The following is a 15,012-nucleotide window of genomic DNA, read 5'->3' on the forward strand; positions in this document are numbered from 1 at the left end:
AAGGTTTTTGCTACTGATTACTGACACTGCACCCAAAATGGCTATTGTTATATAGTCTGGCCTAATAAGGTTTGATTTTGTTTTCTTTTTGGCAAGATGCTTAGTCTCATCGCAGATCCCACCTATCGTCCTTTCCCTATTCCTTGCTCGTCACAAGCCTCCCTAATTGCTCCATAGCTTGCTGGTCTTACACTCACTGTTGTTTTATTTTTATCATCTATGCTATGTCATTATGCTATGACCCTGGGTAAAAGAAGTAAGTCAGAAAGAGAAAAGCAAATACCATATGCTAACACATATATATGGAATCTAGAAAAAAAAATGGTTCTGAAGAACCTAGGGGCAGGACAGGAATAAAGACACAGATGTAGGGAATGGACATGAGGACACTGGGAGGGGGAAGGGTAAGCTGGGACGAAGTGAGAGAGTAGCATGGACATATATACACTACCAAGTGTAAAATAGATAGCTAGTGGGAAGCAGCGGCACAGCACAGGGAGATCAGCTCGGTGCTTTGTGACCACCTAGAGGGGTGGGATAGGGAGGGAGACGCAAGAGGGAGGGGATATGGGGATGTATGTATATGTATAGCTGATTCACTGTTATACAGCAAAAACTAACACACCATTGTAAAGCAATGATACTCCAATAAAGACGTTAAAGGAAAAAAGAAAAAAAATAAAACAGTAAAGACAGCTATGAGCTACACATTTAAATGACCAACACCAGTTTTCGTGACACCCACTTGCCACAACACGATTTTTCTAGGCAAAAGTCCAAGCTTCTTCAAAAATGACCAAAAGTCGTTCTGAATATGAGAGATGGACCGATGGCAAAGTGAACACTTAAAAAGGAAGCTTTTCATGACAAAGTTAGGCAAACAGCTAAAATGGAAAGATAGATTTAAGTGGGAAAAAATTTTGAATAGTAGTATAACAGATACAAAGCTCTTGTAGAACTAGAAACAGCATCATCAAGCTGTTTGAAGACGATTTTTTGGTTGTCCTTTGAACTTGGGAAAACTCATATGCAAAGTAAAAGATGATTCTTCAGAGAAACAAAATGCATAGTTATTCTCTACTTCAAAATAGATGTACTCGCTCAAAGGACAACTTCATTCTAAGGCAATCAACTAAGCAAAAGGTTTCACTACATTTCAGCTCTATGGACAAGCTACGAGAGAAAATTGAAAAGCATGGTCCCTTCCCTCCAGTAACTTACAGTACATTCAACAAACTTTTGCTGTGGCAAACCAATGCACAAGTAATTCACTGTAGAACTGTATTAACTATATATACTATAGATGCAGGGAAGAAATAAGCATAGTTCCATTAATAGATCAGTTTTTACTCTATATGGAGTAAATGATAATGATACTCTATATGGAGTAAATGAAAATGGATAAATGAACAGATTATGCTACTGGGATCAGTTTGAGGGGTGGGGAGACTCTGAGGAACTAGAGCTAATGGAGAAGTGTATTCCACGTTCAAGAAGGTGCCAGAGCTGAGGCCACAGGCAGGAATGGGAATGGGATAGGGAAGGTGTACTTATAAGTGGCCAAGGTAACAGAACAATTTCAAATGGAGGGAAAGGTTGGAGGGCGTGAAGAGCACATGCACATTTCTTATAATCATCTGTTTACTCTCTAAAAAAGAAATCCTGAGGACAAATTTATTTTACTATAGTAATAATTAAATTATTCCGGGGTAATAGTTTCACAAGCTTAACAATATGAATACCCAAAATAACAGCAGGAAAAATAATATGACTATAATTGACTCAGCCATATTTTATATTAATGTTTATTCCTTCACTTCCTTGATCCCATCACTCTTTTTCCTTCTTTTTACTCCTCTTAGTCTCATCAGCTTTTGTCTCGTTGGTTCACACACTCTTGGTTCACACCTCCAAGTTTCTCTTTGAACTCCAGATTCTTAACCACCATCTACCTATTTGCTGAGATTTTTCTGATTTCAATCTTCTCTGATCTGCGGATCCTTCACTCATTAATGGTCAAAATGCATAGCTTCAATATTTTAACTATGCAACATTCACGCAGAATGCTGGCCTAGGAAATAGGCAGGTGTTCCACACCTGTATTGAGTACTCTAAGCTGTATGTTGGTCTCTTTTCTTCTGCCATTATAATGGAGTCCTAAAGTGCCATTTGACCTACATATGGTTGGTGACAGCCTAGAAGATACCAATGATTCTCCAATGCCACATACTCACATACTAGTTTAAAAAAAAAAAAAAGACATCGAGAAATATACTGCAGTGTTACCTGTATCTTTATTAACGTTAGCCTCATCCATGATTTACATAACAATCCACTACCCATTCAGAACCTGTTTACATTGCCAATCTTTTTGCCTTTGGATATAACAAATTTCTTCAGTCCACTTCCTGATGATTAAAGAAGCTCTGTGGTGGTATGGAAAAGGAACAGAACTTGAAGTCAGAAAAACCCATGCTTGAATCTTCACCTTCCACTGTTTTATGAACTTAGGAAAGCCATTCAGATTACCTTACCCTGTGTTATCTGTAAACCTACTAGAACAAAAAAATTGCTGTACTTTTACCTTGTAATTGTAATATCAAATGAGATAAGAGCATTAGAACATTCAAAAATTTTGATCAACACATTTGTGTTTCTTCTAAGCTTTGATACTTGCTACCTAATTTGTAGTCTATCCTCATTGGCCTTCTCTAAATATTTTATAGATTTTTGTCTGTTTTTCTTTCAAGATGCAATGACCAAACAGACTTCAATGCCCAGAAGGGAGCCTGACACATACTGGGCACTCAATTAGCGTTGTTTGACAAATGGACTAAATAAATCACATTATGAAATATCATTTAATTCAAGATTAATATTTCTGTGTATTTATTTTCAATCCACTTCTCTGTCAATACTCAAAGGTTATCTCAAAGAATGGTCTATAAAAACATCTGCATCTTTTATAAGACAGATAACTCAATTTAGTTTTCTTTATAAGTATGGCTTTTATTATTTTTTCTTAAGTGAATTACCTTTCATTGCCCACACTGAATATCATCTACCACTTTTCTGCCCACTCATGCAGGCTGGCAAATTCTCCCTGCAGTTTATCTCCATCTGCTTGGCATTTTACTACCTGGAAGAGCTTAGTGTCATCTGCAAACTTGGATAATTCACCATGCATTCCCTTTTCCAAATCATTTATGAAAATGTTAAATAAGACAGGTTTCAGGGCCAATCCCTAAGAAACCAAACTGCTTTTTACTTTTCCATCCAGAGGAGCTCTTATTTATCTCTAGATTATGTTTTTCTTTCCCCTTGATAAAATAAGCTTTGTATAATCACTATATATGGATATACGTATATGTTTCTTCTGGGTATTAAAGCTACTTGAACTTTGGGGCTATAAATTACAGGCATACCTCAGAAATGTGGCAGATTGAATTCCAAACCACAGCAATCAAGCAAATATCCCAATAAAGCAAGTCACATACGTTTTTTGGTTCCCCAGTGCATGCAAAAGTTATTTTTATACTGTACTATAGTCTATAAAGTATGTAATAGCATTATGTCTAAAAAATGATGTATACACCTCAATTAAAAAAAATTTATTGCTAAAAAATGCTAACCATCATCTAAGCCTTCAGCAAGTCATAGTATTTTTGCTGGTGGAGAATCTTGCCTCTATGTCGATGGCTGCTGACTGATCACAGTGGTGGTTGCTGAAGGTTGGAGTGGCCGTGGCAATTTCTTAAAATAACATAATAATGAGGTTGCCACATCAATTGACTCTTCTGTTCATGAATGATTTCCCTGTAGCATTCAATGCTGTTTGGTAGCATTTTAGAACTTCTTTCAAAATTGGAGTCAATCCTCTCAAATTCTTCTGCCGCTTTATCAACTAAGTTTACATGATATTTGAAATCCTTTTTTGTCATTTCAACAGTCTTCACAGCATCTTTACCAGGAGTACATTACAACTCAAGAAGCCCCCTTCTTTGCTCATCCATTAAAGTTGTATCCTGAGATTGCAGCAATTAAGTCACATCTTTAGGCTCCCACTTCTAATTCTAGTTCTCTATTTCCACCAGATCTGCAGTTACTTCCCCCACTGAAGTCTTTTCTTGAACCCTTCAAATTCATCCATGAGGGCTGGAATCAACTTCTTCCAAACTCTTGTTAATGCTTATATTTTGACTTCCCATGACTCATAAATGTTCTTACGGGCTTCTAGAATGGTGAGTCCTTTCCAAAAGGTTTTCAATTTACTTTGCAAAGATCTATCACAAGAATCACTACAGCAGCTATAACCTTAGGAAATGTATTTCTTAAATAAGACTTGAAAGTCAAAATTACTCCTTGGTCCATGGGCTGTAAAATCGATGTTGTATTAGCAGGCAGGAAAACAACATGAATCAGAGCTGCTGGATGACCAGGTGCATTGTTAATGAGCAGTAATATTTTGAAAGGAATCTTTTTTCTGAGCAGCAGACCTCAACATTGGGCTGAAAATACTCAGCAAACCATGTTGTACACAGATGTGCTCCATTTATAGAGCACAGGCAGAGTAGATTTAGCATAATTCTTAAGGGCCCTAGGATTTTTAGAATGCTAAATAAGCATTGACTTCAACTTAAAGTCACCAGCTGCATTAGTCCCTAGCAAAAGAGTCAGCCTGTTCTTTGAAGCTCTGAAGCCAGGCACTGACTTCTCCTCTTAAGCTATGAAAGTCTTAGACGGCATCTTCTTCCAGTATAAAGCTGTTCTATCTACACTGAAAATCTGTTTAGTATTGACACCTTAATAAATTATCTTAGCTAGATCTTCTGAATAACTTGCTATAGCTTCTACATCAGCACCTGCTGCTTCACCTTGCACTTTTATGATATGGAGATGGCATCTTTCCTTCAACCTCATGAACTAAGCTCTGCTAGATTCAAACTTTTCTTTTGCAGCTTCCTCACCTCTCTCAGCCTTCATAAAATTGAAGTGAGTTAGGGCCTTGCTCTGGATTAGGTTTTTTCTTAAGGAATGTTGTGTCTGGCTTGATCTTCTATCCAGACGTCTAAAGATTTCTCCATATCAGCATTAAGGCTATTTTGCTTTCTTACCAATTTTGTGTTCACTGGAGTAGCACATTTAATTTCCTTCAAGAACTTTTCTTTTGCATTCGGAACTTGGTTAACTGTTTGATACAAGAGGCCCTGCTTTTGGTCTATCTTGGCTTCTGACCTATCTTGGCTTTTGACATGCCTTTCTCACTAAGCTTAATCATTTCTATCTTTTGATTTGAAGTGAGAGATGTGCGACTCTTCCATTCACTTGAACTCTTAGAGGTCACTGTCGGGATATTAATTGGCCTAATTTCAATATTCTTGTGTCTCAGAGAATAGGGAGGCCCAAGGAAAGGAAGAGAAATGGAGGAACTGTTGGTTGATGGAGCGCTTAGAACACACACAACATTTATCAATTCGTCTTATATGGGTACAGTTTGTGGTGCCGCAAAATAATTACAATAGTGACATCAAAGATCGCTGATCAAAGATCACCAAAAGAAATATAATAATAATGAAAAAAGTTTGAAATATTGTGAGAATTACCAAAATGTGACAGAGACATGAAGTAAGCAAATGCTGTTGAAAAAATGGAGCCAATAAACTTGCTGGATCCACCATTGCCACAAACCTTCAACTTGTTTTAAAAAAAAAAATGCAATGACTGTGAATAGCAATAAAGCAGAACACAATAAAACAAGGTATGCCTGTATCCAAAATGTGTTCCTTCCATAAAACTCCTAGGAGACAACAAGCCTGAGTAGAAATGAAGAAGCTGAACATATAGGACTCTGTACCCTCCAGAGTTAATTTCCAATAAATTCATCTCTATTTTTGTCTATTTTATATGTCAAGACATCAATTTGTGGGCAAAAATAAAAATCAGTAAAAAAAAAAATTATAGCTTTAAAACCACTAGTCCAGAGAAAAAGCTCTGAAATCAGAATCCCAATATTTGTGCTTTCCTCTATACTCTTTTATGTACTACCAGTGTATTCTTAGATAAGTCACCTAATCTTGCTTATATTCTGCCCCCTAAGCTGAAGAGCAAGGAAAATAACTTCTGCCTTGTCTCTCCTGCACAAGTTTTGAGGATAAAGTGATATAATGTATTTTGCAGTGAACTGTAGCATTCACAAGGGCATAAGATTTTATAGATGGAGGCAGTAGAAGGTGCAAGGTTACCAGCATTACCAGAGGAAGCACAGTTGAGATATTCAAAGGGACTGAGCTGGAAAGGGGAACTAAAGATGTCAGGAGGCAACTGATAATGAGAATGAGAGAGCAGTGAGGACTGTAATTTTCTATGAGATCAAATATGAGAGATAATGGCCGTCTTAACAATATTAAATGTTTCCATCCAGGAGCACAGGATATCTTTCCATAGTTTTGTATCACCTTCAAATTCCTTCATCAGTGTTTTATAGTTTTCAGACTACAGGTCTTTCACCTCCTTGGTTAAGTTTCTTCCTAGATATTTTATTCTTTTGGAAGTGATTTGTAACAGGATTGTTTGAACTTACTCTTTCTAATAGTTCATTACTAGTGCACAGAAAGCCAGCAGATTTCTGTAGATTAATGTTATATCCTGAGACTTTACTGAGTTCTTTTATTAATTCTAATAGATTTGGGTGGAGACTTTAGGGTTTCCTATATAAAGCATCATGTCATCTACAAATAGTAACAGTTTTGCTTCTTTCCTCCCAATTTGGATGATTTTTACTTCTTTTTCTTGTCTGATTGCTGTGGCTAGGACTTCTAATACTATGTTAAATAGAAGTGGTAAGAGTGGACATCCTTGTCTTGTTCCTGAATTTAGAGAAAAGACTTCCAGCTTTTCACTGTTGAGTATGATGTTAGCAGTGGGTTTACCATAAATGTTCTTTATTATGTTGAAAGATGTCCCCTCTATACCCACTTTAATGAGAGTTTTTATCATAAATAGTTGTGGAATTTTGTCAAATGTTTTTCCTGAGTCTATTGAGATGATAATGTTATTTTTATCCTTCCTTTTGTTAATGTGGTGTATCACACTGTTTGATTTGCAAATATTGAAGCATCCTTATGTCCCTGAAATAAATCCTTTCTGTAGAGTGTTGGATTCTGTTGCTAATATTTTGTTGAGAATTTTTGCATCTACAGTCAAAGGCATGGGCCTATAATTTTCTTTTTTTGTAGTGTCTTGTCTGGTTTCGGTATCAGGGTAATGGTGCCCTCACAGAATGAATTTGGAAGTGGTCTATCCCCTTCAATTTTTTGGAATTGTTTGAGAAGGACAGGTATTAGCTCTTCTTTATGTTTGGTAGAATTCCCCTGTGAACCTGTCTGTTCCTGGACTTTTGTTTGCTGAGAGTACCCAAAGCAGTCTACAGATTTATCCAATCCTTATCAAAATATCCGTAACATTTTTCACAGAAGTAGAAAAAATAATCGTAAAATTTACAAGGAACCACAATAGACCCTGAATTGCCAAAGCAATCTTGAGGAAAAAAAAAACTAACAACAAAGCTGGAGGTACTACCCTCCCAGGCTTCAGGCTATACTACAAAGCTACAGTCATCAAAACAGCATGGTTCTGGCACAAAAACAGACACATAGATCAATGGAACAGAATAGAGAGCCCAGAAATAAACCCACACACCTATGGACAATTAATCTATGACAAAGGAAACAAGAATATACAACACAGAAAAGACAGTCTCTTTAATAAGTGGTGCCAGGAAAACTGGACAGTTACATGTAAAACAATGAGATTAGAACATTTCTTCATACCATATACAAAAATAAACCAAAAATGGATTAAAGACCTAAATGTAAGACCAGAAACCATAAAACTCCTAGAAGAGAATGTACGCAGAACACACTTTGACATAATTTGTAGCAATATTTTTTTTGGATCTGTCTCCTAAGGCAAAAGAAATAAAAGCAAAAATAAACAAATAGGATCTAATTAAACTTAAAAGCTTTTGCACAGCAAAGGAAACCATTGACAAAATGAAAAGACAACCTCCGGAGCAGGAGAAAATAATTACAAATGATATGACTGACAAGGAGTTAACATTAAAAATACATCAACAGCTCATACAACTCAGTATCAAAACAAACAGACAACCCAATCAAAAAAAAAAAAAAAAAAAATGAGCAGAAGACCTGAACAGACACTTTTCCAAAGAAGATACAACAATGGCTAACAGGCACATGAAAAGAAGCTCAACATCATTAATTATTAGAGAAATGCAAATCAAAACTACAATGAGATAACCATTCTGACAGTTGTGAGGTGATATCATCAAAAAGTCTACATATAACAAACGTTGGTGAGGATATGGAGAAAAGGGAACCCTAGTAAACTGTTGGTGGAAATGTAAATTGGTGCAGCCTCTATGGAAAACAGTATAGAGGTTCCCCAAAAACCTAAAAATAGATCTACCATTTGATCCATCAATTCCACTCCTAGGTATGTATCTGAAGAAAATGAGAATACTAATTCAAAAGGATACATGCACCACAACGTTCATAGAAGTACTATTTACCACAGCCAAGATATGGAAGCAATTCAAGTGTCCCTCAACAGACGAATGGATAAAGATGTGGTGTGTGTGTCTGTGTGTGTGTGTATATATACACACACATACACACACACACAATGGAATATTACCCAGCCATAAAAAAGAATAAAATTCTGCCAATTGCAGCAATATGGATGGACCTGGAGAATACCATGCTAATTGAAATAAGTCAGAGGAAGATGAATACTGAATGATACCACTAATATGTGGAAACTAAAAAAATAAAACAAATGTACATAGCAAACAGAAAACGATGCACAGATATAGATGACAAACTAGTGGTTACCAGTGGGGAGAGGGAAGGGGGAGTGGCAAGATAGGGGTATACAAACTACAATGTATAAAATAATAAGCAACAAGGATATATTGTACAGCACAGGGCATTACAGCCATTATTTTGTAATAATTTTAATGGAGTATAATCTATAAAAGTACTGAATCACGGTGCTATACACCTGGAAACACAATATTGTAAATCATCTATACTTCAGTTTAAAATTTTTAAGTGTGAGAGACAATGAAAGTAAGAATGCAAAAGAAATGAAAGAGGATTATAGTCAAAGAGTTAAACATTACAGATTAATGTTTCTGAGTAAGGGGCCTAAGAGTGGGTTGCTATAGTGAAGTTGAAGTGAAGAATATAGGATTGAGAAAATCAAGGTCTTGTAAACTAGTGTACTGTAAAGACTACACCCTCAATGTAATAGAAAACAAAACAGTGAGTCTGATTCCAAGGTCTTCAAAACTAGAGAAGAACCATCAGCAGATGCATGGATAGCCGTGCTAAGGAGAGTAGAAAGTAACATCATTATTTGGCAAGAACCTCAAAGGAAGACCTCCAGCAGGAGGATGGAGACAGCAGCCTGAGCCAGATGATCATCCATCCTTACCCCATCCATGGTTCATTGACTCCTACGTAAGGGGCTTCAGAGTAAACTTTGTACTCCAAGGAGTGCCTAGATTCAAGTATGGAGATGCAGCTATACAAATAATTCTGTTAAAAGGTTGATAATATGGGAAATTCTGCTTATAAGGGCAAAAGGTTTCCCAAGTGTTTAAGCAGAGAGGTTGGAAGGAGGTGAGGCAGTACAGACAGCTGTGTAAAGGCAAAAGGAAAGGGGAGGAGAGGTGTGATGGGAAGGGACTCTGTGACCAAGCTTTAAGGGTTAAAAGCATGTTTTGATCTGGCAAAAAAATATATATATATACCCTCACTTCTGGTATAGGGGTTTTGATAGTGTCACAGTCAGTATAAGGGCCCTAGATTTCATCTGCCCTTGTCTCAGAGAGTGGAAGCAGTTTTTTCAAAGTTTACAAAGGGGTATCAAGGGTCCTATTGTTCTGGAAAGACAATGTCTAAATCTAACCCAGATAATATTAAAAGAAATGCTCTTGGGCCCTACTGGTGTGTAATTCAGAGATACTTTCTGATACGGGTGATCTATACATTCCAAGTCAACTAAAAGACATCCAAATCACCCAAAATGTTTTGGTTATCATATATATATATATATATATATATATATATATATATATATGATACATCACACACACACATATATACACAAACATACACTAAGGTCCAGGGCACCTATAAACTAATTAGCTTTATCAATTCTAGCCTTGTTCTAAGGCAGTAATAAAATCCCTCTCTTTTAATTTGTGAAGACTGGAACTAGAGGGGGGAAAATGGTGAACTCAGTTTCTCTTATATAACAAAAAGTCCTCCAGCTTTCCCATTGTTATGGACTAAACTGTGTCTCTCTCCAAAATTCACATGTTGAAAGCCCTAGTCCCCAGTGTGACTGTATTTGAAGATAGAGCCTTTAAAAGTTAAATGAGGTCATGGAGTGGGGCCCCAGTCCAATGACTAGTGTCCTTATAAGAAGAGGAAGAAACACTGGCGTGCTTGTACACCTAGAAAAGGCCACGTGAGGACATAGAGTGAAGGTGGTCATTGGCAAGTCAAGAAGAGAGGGCTCAAAAGAAACCAACCCTGCCAACATCTTGACCTTGGATTTCCAACCTCCAGAACTGTAAGAAAATAATTTTCTGCTTAAGCCATACAGTCTGTTTTATTTTGTCATGGTAGCCCTAGCCCATGTTCTCATTAGAGCCATTTCTCTTCATGCTTAAAATTGATAAGGAAACTGAATTTCAATGAGGTTAAGGGTGTTTCCCAAGGCCACACTTCTAGTAACCCTGGGTCTGGAATTAAAATCCAGGTCCATGTTACTCCAAAGCCAATGAGTTTTCTGCTGCCACTAGCTTTACTTCTTGCCACTAGCTTACTGAAAGGACAGCTTTCCCCTCCTCAAATAATAACAATTTGTCAAGCTTTATATATTTTCTTAAAAGTGATTCCAAAATACATCATTTGAGACCTGGATGGGCTTAGTAAAAAACTGGCCATTGACTTCCCACCTTTACTCCTAACAACAAGAAAGGGATATTTTTAGAATAAAATAAATTGATGTCCTATACTATTTTACAATGCTTTTATTTTCATTTTGTTGTTTTGTTTTATTGTGAACATAAGTCATATTCACTGTAAAAATGGAGGCAGTACAAATATATATAAAATGTTAATGGACAAATGACTTTGGGAGTTTTCAGTTTTTCACTATTACAAAAAATATTCTTCTATGTGTTCGCAATTTCATGCAAATAGATATTTAAGAATAAACTTGTAGAAGTAAAACTGTTGAGTCAAAGAGTAGGTGCATGTTAAGTTTTAATAGGTGTTTTCAGACTGTCTTCTAAAACTTCTGAAGCTCTATCCCCAGGCCCTAGTATCACCTCACAGATTTCACCCAGAACAAAGTGCTCTACTAGTAAGAAATGTTACTTCCCACATTTTTCTTTGTAAGAAAGTGTTGACACATCCTGAGCATATACCCAGGCATTTCACGTTGTTAGAACATAAAACACAATGCAATTTAAATGTTATCTGTACTTAGAATTAAAGTTAGTATTAATGAAAAAGAAATCCTACCTTCCTATTATATTAGAAATAATCCATCTCCACAAACCTTGAAGTAGGGAAGGCTGATTCGTCACAACCAATCAATAAGCTTAATAAAAGTGAAGCAGAAATGTGGATTGAAACTGATAAGGCAGTATGTGGCAGACTGTAGCAGACACTATTAGTAACCTGCCCAATATTTATTCTCTCTTCCTCCTATCAAAACCTTGATTATGCTCAGGGCAGCTATTTGCCTGCCAGGGTAAAGTCTCACTTTCTAACTCTCTAGTGTGGCCATATGACACAATTCCAGGTGTAGAGAAGGAAACGGGTATCTACTGTGGACGCCAGAAAGGCTTTTGCTTTTGCTGATAGAAAGGATGGGTATCATTTGCACTGACATCTCTCACCCTACCCTTTCTCCACCATCACCTTCATCTACTTCAAATGTGAATATGATGCATGAAAATACCATAGCCATTTCTGTAAACCTGAAGAGAAATAACATGAGGGAAAGGCTAGGAGAATTGCAGAGATATTAGTCTCCATATTCTCCAGCACAGGCCTCTTGATAACTGACTTAAAATATATATACTTCCTCTTTGCTTTAGCTACATTATTTTGGTACTTGAAGATGTAGATAATCCTAACTATGCATGTGTTACATTAAAAATGTAGATATGGTAAAGATACTTTTTTTTTTTCTTTTTTGGTTTTTTTTTTTTTTTTTGCGGTACGCAGGCCTCTCACTGTTGTGGCCTCTCCCGTTGCGGAGCACAGGCTCCCGAAGCGCAGGCTTAGCGGCCGTGGCTCACGGGCCCGGCCCAGCCGCTCCGCGGCATGTGGGAATCTTCCCAGACCGGGGCACGAACCCGTGTCCCCTGCATCAGTAGGCGGACTCTCAACCACTGTGCCACCAGGGAAGCCCGTAAAGATACTTTTAAAGTTGAATTCCAATGAACCTTTATTTTAAAGAAAAGAGGTGAATGAAGGCGGTGGATTATCTCTTTACAAGACTGTTTGTAGCCTTTGTTTGGAAAGCAATATAATAAAAAGAAAAGAGACTAAACTTTGGAATCTGACATACCTGAATTAACATTTCTGCCATTTGCCACCTCTTGGGGTGGGGAGGGAAGTGTGGTTTCCTCACATATAATTTCAACACATTCATAACAGTGTTATAGGTTTGTTCTGAAGATTGCATGTGATGATCACATAGTATGTATTCAACACATGTTGATTCTCTTCTTCCATTCAAAACTGATAATTTTTATATAAAAAGGAGGATTGATCTGCCTCCCAGGAGGTAATACAATTTCTCATTCTTCACTGGTTTATGGAACGAGGAAAATAACAAGAAAATAAGCTGATATAGGGCTTTTTAATCTAAACTACATATTTCAGGATGTAGTGTAGGGACAACACTGATTCAGTTAAGCCCTTAAACTTTATAGGGATACCTCCCAAGTAACTGAAAAGTACTGCTTATCATGAAAGACTATGAGATTCTGCAAGATCCTGGCCTAGAGCATTAAATTAGGTTCACTCTGTCGCACTTAGCAATGCAGGAAATATACGGGAAAAGAAAGAGAAATGGTTACCTCTTTGCTATTTAGAACCCCTTAAAAATGACTTAAGGTTTTTTTTTTTAAGGATGATAACATGGACTTTTTTAAGAAAGGTGGAAGGTGAATGATCATTCTCATGGCAAAAGGACAAATTCTATAGTTATTCAAGGTTAGCAGTTCCTCTGGTTCATCTAAAATAAAAGTATGTATTTTCTGGTTGCTTTGCAATTAAGAACCATGTTTGTACCAAAAACCAGTGAATTGCATACTTTAAATGGGTGAATTGTGAGATATGTGAAATAGATATCAATAAAACTGTGTACAAAAATTAAAATTTAAAAAAAAGAACCACGTGTGTAGAATTTCTTTGGTTAGATTTAGCAAAATGTAATTGGAAAGAAGTAATCCATAATTAATCTATTAAAATATTTCTTAAAGTTTGTTCTAGGAAACATCAGTTCCACAAGATGCTTTGGTAAAGATTCCTGTGGTTAAATAATTTTGGGAAATATGGTATAATACATGGACCCATTGGAGATTTAAACAGTACATTATTATAGGCTCTAAGAAGCCTCCCTCTAAGGAAACTATTTAACATTTAGCTGAGCCCAAAGCCCAGAATTATTCCAAATGTCTTTGACCATGAAAGTTGTTCTCCTAGTAATACCTATTAACCTCCTACACAAAGAGTGTAGTTTGAGACACACTTCAGAAATTGCTGATGTCTAGTACCGTGTGGTAGCCATATAATTATAGTGATACCTATAAAAGCAGAGTAATGTGAAACATATTCTCTTGTCCATTCAGTCTGTCCAGGCAGTCAGATAGATAATTAAGCTGAGATAGACGGCTTACACGCAACCAGATTAAAGGGGAGAGACTGATGTTGTGATTTTCTTTTTCAGCCCTAGATTTGTACACTCTGTTGATTTTACTGTTATTTGGAGGAAAATGTTAGCATACATACACATGTATATACATATATACATGTGTGTGTGTATGTGTGTGTGTATATATATATATATATATATATATAAAACAATTTAGGGGTATGAAACAGCACTATATTAAACATTTTGAGATTCTTCTCTCTGTAAGGAATTCTGCCGCTAAAAGAAGAGAATATATGACTTTGGTCTTTCAGAGTCCAGTGTGCAAGAAAGAGGAGGGTGGTGAAAAACAATTTTCCAAAACAACATGTTTCTCCTGAAATATAACAACCTCTCAAATGAATAAAGAATGCCAAGATGGAAACTTTAGCATTACCTGAAGTGATTAGCTGTGATTTCAATTATTTTTTGAAATCTATGTTTCATCTGAGAGTAAGGTATGGTAAAAGAAGATGATAGCTATGAAGATTTTACTCAAATGGGAATTACTCAGTAAATTTTGGTGTGGGAAAGCAATTGTATTGCTGTTCAACGTAAGATTTTTATTTTATTATTTTATGATATGTAATAATTATATATGAATTATCTATTGTAGGCCAGAAAGCAAGCTGGATAGTGAGAAGAATTCCCTTTATTGTTTTCTAAGAAAAGATTATCATTATCTCATGGGAGTTTGTAATCTAATTAGAAAGACAAGATATATGCCCATCAAACAGGTAACAACACAAGAGAGATATGATTAAGTGCCATGATAAATGACGAGTAATAAAGGGAGCAGGTGCTATAAAAGGATTAGAGAAGAAATGAACTTTCACTATTTTCATGGATATAAAAAACCCTAAATTTTAAAAGTAACCTGATTTAAGTGGATTTAACTTGTTGTTTCGATTTTGTATATGTAAGGCTTTATAGAATAGGGACTCTTCTCACCAGGTAGCCAGAGAGAGAACAGAACAGGCAGTT

The sequence above is a fragment of the Delphinapterus leucas genome, chromosome 4, assembly GCF_059928025.1.
Source record: "Delphinapterus leucas isolate spDelLeu-1000000601 "Yukka" chromosome 4, BTC_Dleu_Yukka2, whole genome shotgun sequence".
In the NCBI taxonomy this organism is placed as follows: domain Eukaryota; kingdom Metazoa; phylum Chordata; class Mammalia; order Artiodactyla; family Monodontidae; genus Delphinapterus; species Delphinapterus leucas.